The sequence below is a fragment of the Theropithecus gelada genome, chromosome 13, assembly GCF_003255815.1.
Source record: "Theropithecus gelada isolate Dixy chromosome 13, Tgel_1.0, whole genome shotgun sequence".
NCBI lineage: Eukaryota > Metazoa > Chordata > Mammalia > Primates > Cercopithecidae > Theropithecus > Theropithecus gelada.
Window position 1 is genome coordinate 89,062,306 of NC_037681.1, and position 12,812 is coordinate 89,075,117.

A 12,812-nucleotide genomic window follows, 5' to 3' on the forward strand; every position below is an offset into this window, starting at 1 on the left:
GTGCAGAAGCTCCTTAGTTTAATTAGATCCCATTTGTCTATTTTGACTTTTGTTGCCATTGCTTTTGGTGTTTTAGTCATGAAGTCTTAGCCCATGCTTATGTCCTGAATGGTATTGCCTAGGTTTTCTTCTAGGGATTTTATGGTTTTATGTCTTGCATTTAAGTCTTTAATCCATCTTGAGTTAATTTTTGTATAAGGTGTAAGGAAGGGATCCAGTTTCAGCTTTCTGCATATGGCTAGTCAGTTTTCCCAGCACAATTTATAAAATAGGGAATCCTTTTCCCATTGCTTGTTTTTGTCAGGTTTGTCAAAGAGCAGATGGTTGTAGATGTGTAGCGTTATTTCTGAGGCCTCTGTTCTGTTCCATTGGTCTATATATCTGCTTTAGTAACAGTACCATGCTGTTTTGGTTACTGTAGCCTCGTAGTGTAGTTTGAAGTCTGGTAGCATGATGCCTCCAGCTTTGTTCTTTTTGCTTAGGATTGTCTTGGCTATGCAGGCCATTTTCTGGTTCCATATGAAATTTAAAGTAGTTATCCATCAAGCTGCTGTTGACTTTCTTCACATAATTAGAAAAACCTACTTTAAATTTCATATGGAACCAAAAAAGAGCCTGTATAGCCAAGACAATCCTAAGCAAAAAGAACAAAGCTGGAGGCATCAGGCTACCTGACTTCAAACTATACTACAAGGCTACAGTAACCAAAACAGCATGGTACTGGCACTAAAGCAGATATAGAGACCAATGGAACAGAACATAGGCCTCAAAAATAACACCACACATCTACAACCATCTGATCTTTGACAAACCTGATTAAAACAGTGAATGGGGGAAAGGATTCCCTATTTAATAAGTGGTGTTGGGAAAACTGACTAACCATATGCAGAAAGCTGAAACTGGATCCCTTCCTTACACCTTATACAAAAATTAACTCAAAATGGATTAAAGGCTTAAATGTAAGACATAAAACCATAAAAACCCTAGAAGAAAGCCTAGGCAATATCATTCAGGACATAGGCATGGGCAAAGACTTCAAGACTAAAACATCAAAAGCAATGGCAACAAAAGCCAAAATAGATAAATGGGATCTAGTTAAACTAAAGAACTTCTGCACAGCAAAAGAAACTATCATCAGAGTGAACAGGAAACCTACAGAATGGGAGAAAATTTCTGCAATCTATCCATCATGACACAGGGCTAATATCCAGAATCTACAAAGAAACAAATTTGGAATAAAAAACCAACAACTTTATCAAAAGTGGGTGAAAGATATGAAGAGACACTTCTCAAAAGAAGACACTTATGTGGCCAACAAACCTATGAAAAAAGGCTCCTCCTCACTGGTCATTAGAAAAATGCAAACCAAAACCACAATGTGATACCATCTCACCCCAGTTAGAATGTTGATCACTAAAAAGTCAGGAAACAATAGAGGCTGGAGAGGATGTGGAGAAAGAGGAATGCTTTTACACTGTTGGTGGGAGTGTAAATTAGTTCAACCTTTGTGGAAGACAGTGTGGTGATTCCTCAACGATCTAGAACTAAAAATGCCATTTGACACAGCAATCTTATTACTGTGTATATACCCAAAGGATTATAAATAATTAAAGACACATGCTAATGTATGTTTATAAAGACACATGCTAATGTATGTTTATGGCAGCACTGTTCACCATAGCAAAGACTTGGAACCAACCCAAATCCCTGTCAATGATAGACTGGATAAAGAAAATGTGGCACATATGCATCATGGAATACTATGCAACCTTTAAAAAAGGATGAGTTCATGTCCTTTGCAGGGACATAGATGAAGCTGGAAACCATCATTCTCAGCAAACACAGGAACAGAAAACCAAACACCGCATGTTCTCACTCATAAATGGGAGTTGAACAACGAGAACACATGGACACAGGGAGGGGAACATTACACACCAGAGCCTGTTGAGGAGTTGGGGGCTAGGGAGGGGACAGCATTAGGAGAAATACCTAATGTAGATGATGGGTTGTTGGGTGTAGCAAACCACCGTGGCACTTGTATCACTTGTATACCTATGTAACAAACCTGCACATTCTGCACATGTATCCCAGAACTTCAAGTATAAGAAAAAAACAGAAAATACATTACTGATTTAAGGAGAGATATTAAGCTTCTCTTGTAGATACACACAGAAATATACACACATACAGTGGCTAAAATTCTACCCACAGAGAATGGTTTCCAAAAGCAGAGAGAGGAACTTCCTTGGGTTAAAATAGCAACAGTGAGCCAGGCGAGGTGGTATACGCTTGTCAGCTTACTTGAGAGACTGAGATAGGAGGATCCCTTGAGACCAGAAGTTCAAGGCTATTGTACACAATCATCACGCCTATGAATAGTCAGTGCACTCCAGCCTGTGGACCATAGTGAGACCCCATCTCTAAAAAACAAGCAGACAAACAAAACCCCAGTCTCTTCATGTTTGTTTGTATCAAGCTAAACAGAGCGTCATCATCATTTCTTTTGGATGTTGTGTGAAGCCTGATATAGACAGTCCTCATCAGCCTTAGGGTAAAAAGAAAATCACTAAAGTAATTACTTAATATTTTGGATTTCATTGTGTGTTCTGCTTTAAATAAGGAATTTCGGAACTGCGAGGTGTATTGGGAGATGTCACAGAGGAAAGGGTAGAAGAAAGAGAAAGAAAATTATGAGGAAGTTAATTTAGCTTCTTTAAAAAAATAAACTTAGTGTGAAATTATAGCCCTCGGTGGTTTTGGCTCAGTTTCAGGGTAAACGGAAGGTAAAATTTAGCTGTCACTGAGGGAGAAAAAAGAGGATGGGAGGAGAAGTTTTCTAACACCACATTTGCTATTTAATTTGAGCTGTAGTAAGTTTCAAGGGGAAAATGCACAGGGCCATTAACGGGAGGTCAAGTGATAGAGTGAGAAAGGCAGTGGTCTTGGAGCCTGGAGCCTCAGTTTGAATCCCTGGTTTTACTGCATTTGTGACCTCTCTTGAGTATCAGTTTCTTTGTCTCTAAAATGAAAGTAATATTCCTCTCATAGGGTTGTTAGGTTTAAATGAAAGAATACCTGTAAGTCACCTGAAACAGGTGGGCACTCCACAAATTCTGGTTCCTTTCCTCTGACCCCTCTGCTGCAGAAGGTACTCGTGGCAATCTACACTCTGTAGCAGTGGCTTTCGACTTTTGGTCTGTGTCAGAATTGCCTGTGGAATTTTTTCATGGAACGTATGCCTGAGGCCCAAATTTAGGAATTCTGATTTCCTAAGCGTGCAGTAGGGTCTATATACTTTCACTACTGCTTTAAAAAAAAAAAATTGGTAATTTTCACCAAAATTAAAGTTAAAAACTACTGATAAATTGCTTGACTCTCCACTGCTTACAGTTCAGACACTGGTGCAATAGCCTGGCATCTAAGGCCTTCACAAACTGGCCCTGACTTCCCTTTCCAGAAGGATGTCCCCTCTGCCTTCCTTTCACTCCAGACATAGCGGCCTCTTCATGGTCCTTGGAGGGTTGTCAGCTTTTGCAACCTTGTCTTGGCTATATAACCCCATAGCCTAGAACATTCTCTGCTCCAGCTCTGTTTCTCTCATTCTTCTTTATTCTTGAAGGCTTAGCCCTCCCTGTTATTCATTGCACTTTTCCCCACTTCCATGGTAGACCCTCTGCCACAGAATTTCTCTACTATCTATTTGCACCAGGCATTTACAAATAGTCACATACCATGTTGGATGTTTTAGGGTTTGTGCTTTTTGGGGTCAGAAAAGTATTCATGCTTCATAATTGTTTCAATCCTTTCTAATGCTTTACACGGTGCTTATGCATAGTGGGTGCCTATCAATAGCTGTTGGAATGAAGTAATCACCGTCATCATGAGGAGGCTCCTTATGCAGGCATACCGTGTTTTACTGCGTGTTGCTTTATTGCGCTCCTCAGAGATTGCAGTTTTTACAAATGTCAGGTTTCTGGCAACCCTGCATGGAGCAGGTCTATCGGCACCGTTTTTCCAACAGCGTGTGGTCACTTTGTGTCTCTGTGGCACATTTTGGTAATTCTTGCAATATTTCAAACTTTTTCACGCTTATTCTATCTGTTATGGTGATCTTTGAGGTTACTATGTGATCGGTGATCTTTGAGGTTACTATTGTTATTGTGTTGGGACACTATGAACCATGCCCATCTAAGTCTGCAAACTTAATAAACGTCTGTTGACTGTTCCACTGACTGGCTGTTCCCCATCTCTCTCCCTTTCCTCAGGCCTCACTAGTCTTTGAAACACAACAATATTGAAATTAGGCCAATTAATAACTCCACAATGGCCTCTAAGTGTTCAAGTCACAGGAAGAGTCCCACATCTGTCACTTAAAATCAGAAGCTAGAGGTGATTACTCTCAGTGAGGAAGGCGTGCTGACAGTCGAGACAGGCTGAAAGCCAGGACTCGTGTGTCAGACAGTTAGCCAAGTTGGGAGTTCAGAGGAGGAGCTCCTGGAGGAAATTAAAAGTAAGTGTAACTTTGGTGAATGCATTAATGATAAGGAAGTGAAACAGCCTTATTGCTGCTATGGAGAAAGTTTCAGTGGCCTGAATAGAAAATCAGGCCTGGTGTGGTGGCTCACGCCTGTAATCCCAGCATTTTGGGAGGCCAAGGTGGGCTGATCGCCTGAGCTCAGGAGTTTGAGACCAGTCTGGGCAACATGGTGAAACTCCGTCTCTACCAAAAATACAAAAAATTAGCCAGCATGGTGGCATGAGCCTGTGGTCCTGGCTGCTTGGAAGGCTGAGGTGGGAGGATCTCTTTGGCCCGGAGGTCGAAGCTTCAGTGAGGCGAGATTGTGCCACTGCACTCCAGCCTGGGTGACAGAGGGAGACCCTGTCTCAAAAAAGAAAATCAAACCAGTCACGACATTCCCTTCAGCTAAAGCCTAATCCAGAGCAAGGCCCTCAACACTGAGGCAAGACTCTCCACCAGCAAAAAGATTATGACTCGCTGAAGGCTCAGATGATTGTTAGTATGTTTTTTTTTAGCAATAAAGTAATTTTAAATGAAGGTTTGTACATTGTTTTCCTAGACACAATGCTATTGCGTACTTCATAGACTACAGTGTAGTGTAAACATAACTTTTATATACACTGGGAAGCCAGAAAAATTGTGTGACTCCCTTTATTGTGATATTTCAGTGGTTGGAACTGAACCTGTAATATCTCCAAGGTATCCTGTGTATTGATGTGAGCTTAGGAAGATCACTGCAGCTGTGATAGAAAACCTGTCCTGTCTGCTACCGCCATCCTGCATACTTTATGTTAACTCAGTTAACTTTCATAACAACCTCAGGTTTTACCATATTATTCCCATTTTACAGATGAGGATATTGTGGCACAGAGAGGTGAATTGACTTGTTCAAGGTCACACAACTAGGAATTGACAGAGTCAGTGTTCTTGCTCATTTTGGCTGATCCCAGAGTTCATGCTTTTAATTCTCATTTTAAAATTTCCCTTCATTATATCAGCTAGAGTTTAGGTAGCACTCACTGTGACTGCCAGGGTCTTTGCTGTATACCATACAAATTTCTCACTTAATTTGCACAGCAATCACCTGAGGCAGCTTCATTCACATTTTACACATGAAGAAAATGAGGTTAATCAGCTTGCTCAAAAGCCCTAGGCCGGTAGTGGAAAGAGATTCAAATCCAGGTCCACCTGGCTTCTGAATCCATGCACTGAAGCACTTGGCTCCGTCGTGGGTCTATTTAGTTCATGCCACCCTTTGGCTAGCTATCTTGTTGCCATGGGAACCCCTGGCTTATTGTACCCACCACTCATGTCCTATCAGCTGCGGCAACATTTCCCCTTAGGCCACAGCCAGCCATGACATTGTGTTCTAGGCTTTTCTTTGTTTAAAGGAAAACCTCTATGGTCAGATACAGCTAAGCAAGTAGCTCTGCCCTACTGATACTGGTTTTGAGGCTTCTGGGGATTTTATTCTCTAACATCATGCCACAAAACATTTTCCTGATAGCATGCACGTGTCTATTTATATATACATACTTGTGCATGTGTGTATGTACTTGCAACTTTTTAAGCCTAAGTCTACTGATGATAAACACTAGGTTTATGCCCTGTGAAGAACAGCTTGATAGTTTCTTGAAAAGTTAAACGCACAGCATTCACTTACTCATAGATATACACCCAAGAGAAAAAACTGCTGTGTGAGCAAAAGCCGTGTTTTGTCAATAGCATGAAAACAAAGAACGTAATAAAAAGGAGAGGTGCTTTACCAAATATATGTGATGGCAAATGAATACATGAAAAGATGCTCATTGTCATCAGTCTTTAGGGAAATGCAAATTAAACCTATAATGAGGTACTACTGCATGCTGATTAGAATGTCCAAAGTTATAAGGACTGACAACTCCAAGTGTTGACAAGAGTGTGGAGGAATTGAAGCTCTCATACACTGCTGGTGGGAAAGTAAAATGGTACAACCACTTTGGAGAACAGCTTGATAGTTTCTTAAAAAGCTAAACACACAGCACGTACTCTACTCCTAGATATATATCCAAGAGAAACGAATGCCTATGTCCATACAAGACTTGTACATTAATGTTCATTGCAGCCTTCTTTGTAATTATCAAAACAGGAAACAACCTGCATGTCAAACAACAGGTTAACAGAGAAACAAATTCTGTATATTCATACAATGGTATACTTCTCAGCAATGAAAATAAATGAACTATTGCTATGTGCAACATGGATGAATCTCAAAATGAGTATGGTAAGTGAAAAAGGTCAGATAAAAACGAGTACATTCTGTGTATCTTTGATGAAAATTTCTAGAAAATGCAAATAGTCTATAATAACGGAAAATAGATCAGTGGTTGCCTGGGTGTTACAGGATTCCTTTAGTGCTGCTTTGCCAGCCAGAAATCTCTGTGGCTGCTTTTGCCTCTGCCCAGGCCTTGCTTGGGGTCCGCTGGGCTCACTCTGTCTGCTCAGCCCGGCAAGCTGGGCTCAGCTCATGCTCAGGCTGGGATCCTGCACCCACTGTGGCTCCGCTGTCAGCCCATGGTTGAATAGGGTGTGCCACAAGCGGCTTCCACCTTGGACACCAGAATCTAGACAAGGGGAACGTGGTGGTGCCCAAAAACTCAGAGATGGCAGAATTCACGGAGCCCCAAAGGGTGTTACAGCTCTTGCTCGGGGAGTCCCGCGGTCTGAGCCCCTAAGAGATGTTGCAGCTCTTCACTCCCCTAGCTTGGCAAGTGGGAGCATGTCACAGCTCTGTTTCTCCTATAGTCTGGTGAGCAGGTGTGTGTGTTACAAACCCTTTTATTCCCACTGCCTGCATCTCAGTGGGCAGAAGGATGGGTTACAGCTCATTCATTCCTGTCACCTGCAGCTAGGTGAACAGGAGGATTAGCGCCCATTTGCATCCACTGCCTGCAGCTTGATGAATGGGAGGGTGCAGCACCAGCAGCTGTTTTCAACTTTTTCATTCATCAGGTTCTGGGTTCTCATCCCACAACCAAGAGGAATGAGGTACATGGACACCGGAGAGTAAGTAAGGCAGAGAAGAATTTTATTGAGTGACAGTAGGAAAGCTCTCAGTTGTGAGGGGATCCTGAGTGGGTAGCTGTCTGTGTGGATAAGTCTGGGGTTTTCATGGTCTTAGAATGGGAGAATGCACGCTGATTGGTCCATGAGTGGTCTTTGGAAAAAGCACCATTCGATTGGTTAAAAAGCATCATCCAGAAGGAACCAATCAAGGAAGACAGGGTAAGATGGGGATAGGAGGTCTCACTCTGGTCATGGACCCTATCTGGAACAGGCGGCTCAGTTGATCAGACTTCAGGCCATCTTTGGCTTAATGGTTGGGTTTCACTGGGGACCTGTCCCTGTTTGCCTAGGAATTTGTCTGTCTCCTGTTGCTATCATGAGGATGAGGGGAAGGCAGTGAGGAATAATTGGTGGAAGGAATTAAAAAGGGAAAATAAGATTTTTGAGAGGAATGGATTTGTCCATATATCTTGATTGCAGTAATGGTTTTTACAGGTAGATACATATATAAAAACTTGACAAACTGTATACTTTAAATATATGTCGTTTACTGTATGCCAGTTATATCCCAATGAAGCCATGCTTTGCACATAGAAGGCTGTGAATCTGGGGACTGGCAGACACAGCGCCCTGTAGTGTGAGTAGCTGTCCAGGACTTTCTTTGCTAAGTTCCCCTGCTTCTCAGCCCAGAAGTCAGCAGGATTTAAAGCACCATCCCTCATGTCTGGTGAGGGGAGCAGCATCCAATGGCAGCAAGATCGTCTGTCAGCAGAGGGAATCTCAGGCAGCTTCACTCCAGTTCTTATGATGGCAGGAGCCTGGCCTTGCAGCTTTAGAAAGATTGCCAAGCTAAAGACTTAATATTAGGAGGGCGCCTGATTAATACTCAAAGAGTGAGAACTCTCAGCCTGAACAAAGCATTGTGGTATATCCAAATTTCGCTTGTGCAGGGATGGAGGAGGAAATGGGGGAATGTGGAAGGGAGTGAGGCGTGTCTGAGCAGAGTCAAGACATCACCAGGAAGTTGTTTTCCTAAACACCCCCAACCCCAAATCTCTCACATTGACCTGCTTTGCTGTAACTTGCCTCTTTTCTTTTAAAAATGAAATGTAGCTGAAAATTCCTGTTATTTTGGAGCTCTGATCAGTGGAGTTTTGCTTAGTTAAAAGTTTCTTGTAACTGGAGAAGTTCCCTCTGAATGACAGCTCAGAGGAAATAGTTTCTGAAGTGTGCAAACCCGTAAAGCCAAACAGCTTCCCAAACAAGACCAGAGTGACACAGAGGTGGTGAACCTAGCAGTGGAGAGCTCACACTGAGACAGAAGCACTGTTTGCTTTGTGTTCAGACAGGGAGCCTGTAGAAGACACTAACAGAGGATCATCTGCTGGAGTTGAATGATTTTAAATGATTCTGAATTTTTCTACCACTTCTACAGAAGGGTTTAATATCTCATAATCTGTAGACAGGTTAAATACCAGACCGGCTTCATCGGTTCCTAACTAACCTCTCTGAGCCTTGTATATGCATCTGTGATATGAAGATATTGATACTTAGCTTGCACTGTTGATGTGAGGATTAAATAAGATAATGTAAATAAAGCAACACTAACGTGGATGTTCAATATATGGTAGTTTAACAAGACGTTAAAATGAGATTCTTTTTGTCTCTATTCAGTTGAAGCTCTCAAAGAACCAGAACCAAATAGTAGGTGGCAAGTACTCCCACATCAAAGCAATGTAGGACTTGCAAAGGGATGGCTAAAAGCCAGTTCTGCAACTCTTAGCCCTTCTCCCATCTGGAAGATCTAAAAAGACTGAAGAACCTCAAAAGGCTAGGTGAAAATTAGAGAAGTAGTTTCTTTGGGGCAAACAGTTGCAGTGCAATGGAATTTTTCTTTCCCCTCCATGGGGTGGTGGGAGGGTGCTACGCTTTACCCCAAGCAGACTGTGAGGTGCTTCAAGAAGCCTCTGACTTTGACCTGTGTCAACCAGAATCTGTGTAGCCCAGAGGCTGGTGGCAGATCATGCCTGGAAACAGCCTAAAGGCCAGAGGCTGTGGCTGACTGGTGCCCTGGTGGCAGAGGAAATGGTTTCACTGGAATCGGCCTGTGCTCCTGTATTGCCAGGGTAATGGATGCCTGAGTGAGTGCTTCCCATTGCAGACAAGCAGAATAAGGCCCTACGGGATTGGTGAAAATCCTGCCAAAGAGGACTGCCTGAACAGCAGGGGTATGATCTCAACAAAGGGGATGACCACCCCAGAGGCTGAAAGAGAAAATGTAGGCAGCCAGCAACAGGAACACAGGTGGCTTGCCTCATGGGAAGTGCATCTGAATGCTGCTGGGGTGAGGGTGGGGGTGAGGGGTAGAATAAATGTTTCTAAGCCCTCCTCCAAAAAGCAGCTTTGAATACCTACAAGCTGACAGGAGACCAATACTAGGTTAGGTTGGCACCAAGAAAGTATGACCTTTCCTGCCCCTGGCTCCCATTTGCCCCCAGCCTGCCTCATTTCTGGAAGAGCTGAAGAAAGCAGGGACAGGCACAGGACAGGGAAATAGAGAGGACCTTGCCACACTGGCCACCCTGCCCACTACAGGCTTCTCCAGCCTCGCAGTCCCGACTTGAAAAAGGCAGATTTCTTAACCCTATATGAGATTCAGGGTATTGGATGGAATGTTATATTTTAATTACTGAGTCAAGATGGTTTTGGGACTCAAAGTGGCTGAAAGTCTTTTTATTCTCTAAGAGAGATGGGGAATATGATAGAACCTGCCTGAGAGTCCGTGCTGGGGTGGGGAAAGAACTGATTTGAGTGGGTTATGGGAGGAAAAAATTAAAGGCTTATTCTGATGGCCTCCTAGGAACCTGGCTTATTCAACATAATTGTTATAGTAGTTATTGTTATAGGGAGATCTTATTCACAAAGACGAACGTGGCAGTCTTGAAGGTTTGCTCACCGCATATTCCCAGCTCTCTGTCTTCCAGGGACATGATAGGGCTATACTTCCCAGCCCTTGGGTTTGGGAAGTACAATCAGTTCGCTGTTGAGCATTTCATTGTGGTGTAAGATCCTCTGGAGCTCTCTTTTCTCTATCAATGTACAGACCCACCCTACAGCCACTGTGTAGCCATATGTAGCCACTGAGCACTTGAAACTGGCTAGTCCAAATTGAGATGTGCTATAAGTGACAAGGACATACCAGATTTCAAAGACTTAGTACAAAAATGCATGTAAAATATCTCATCAATAATTTTTGTATTTTACAACTTGTTGAAAAGATGTTATTTTGAATATAGTGGGTAAATTAAAAATATTATTGAAATTAATTTTGCGTGCTTCTTTTTACAGTTTAAAATATGGCTATTACAAAAGTTAGAATCACACAGGTGACTCACATTCGTGCCTTGCGTTATGTTTTAATTGGACAATGTGGTTCCTGACAGTTATTCCTTTTTCAGTCTGCATGGTTCCTAAAGTGAGGCTGTCAAAAACATGGGTAGATACCACAGACAACCGACAATGGGTGCATAATGGAGCAATAATAAGTGTTTGCTGTTTTAAAGCACTGGGGCTTGAGGTTGCTTGTTATTGCATCATGCATACCCTGGCTATCTCAGTTGATTTAGCGGGGAGGAGAAATGCAGCAGAAGTGAACTCACTCACCATCCTATCCTCTGAAATCTCCACAAATGTCTACTTTTCTTATTTAGATCCCTCATCTCCATGCCCAACAACTGGAAATGACAGAATCATTTTAGAATTTTCTTCATCCTCTGTATTGGACTCTGGTTGAGTAGTAATTCAGGAGAATGGCAATCTAATATCACTGTGTGCGTTTTCCTTTACCATCAATGTCTGGACACACAAGGGAGATAACTTTGTGCTTGTCTTGGTTTTGGGTACCAGTGAGGCCATCGTAAGGCCAGAAGACTCACTGCCTTAGTTTGGCCATGTGTTTCCTGTTACAGTGAGTGACGCAGTTGGATAAAGCAGACACACTCTTTCTGTTGTGCCTCTTTTCCCATTTCCTGCAAAGTTGTAAGGTGCTGGGATTGCCACAGCAGATGTAGCTTCATTTGAGGAATTTGATATTTTCTTGAGAACATTCATAGGGAATTTTCCTTTGATTCTTAAGCAAACAGTGTTTCAATAGGGAAACAATGCACATTTGAAGACATTAGGGATGGCAGCATCTAGCCTTTATCTTGCTGCTTAAGGAATTCAGTATAAACAGTCACTTTTGCAATCTTCTGACTCTGAAAATCCTTGGTGGTTGGTTATGGATAGAATTGACTGGGTTGGAGTTCTCGGTTGCATTTAAGGCCTGGTGATAGACAATCAGTAGAGTTTCCTACTGTTATTAACCAATTGTGTGCTCTTGGGCAAGTCTCTGGCTCTTTGGGCCTCTCCATGGCATATTAACATTAGAGTTTTCTAAGCTCATTCTGACAACATTGTGGAGACTGTTTGGAGCTAGGCATCCCTGGGAGAATAACGGCAGTCACACCTGTTGTCATAATCCAGGTGAGAGGTGACTAGGTTTGAATCAGAGCAGGGAAGGTAGAGCAGGTGGGAGTTAAGTTTGATTGACAGCTCCACAAATATTTAGAGGTTCCACCCTACATCAGAACTGTGCTAAGATGGGAGGTAACCGAGCCTTGCTGTCTGCCCTCAAGAACCCCTCCTTCTTGGGGAGAGAAGAGCTCCTAAGTTAATGATTTCAGCATCCCCTGGTTGCTAAGTGCTATAATGGGCAGATGAGTGAGGACAAATGCACTGTTCAGAGAGGGCTTCCTAGAAATGATGGTAACAGAGCACAGCTTTAAAGGGTGAATAGGATGAAAAAGGTAAGAGAGATTCAAAAACCACCTAAGAGGAAGAACCAGCAATAGAGGAAAGACTCTAAGATGATTGCCAGTTTAGGACTTAGTGACCAGGATGATGGTCATTTCACTGATGAGCATAACAAATTCAAAAGAACAACTTTGTTAGGGGAAAGCATGATGCGTTTAGATAGGGAAATACTGAATTGAAAGTTCCATTTAGGGATCCAGGAGAGAACGCCCAGTAGCAGTTAGAGATCTACAGGACTGGAGCAAAGGAGAAAGGTCACAATGGAGTTTTACACTAAGGAGTCATTTCTGTGGGTATGAAGCGGTAAGAATGGGGGAAAATGCCCGGGGAAAACAAGAGCCCCTGCATTCATTCCCTCATGCGTTCAGTATACATTGAGAGTCCACTGTGTGGT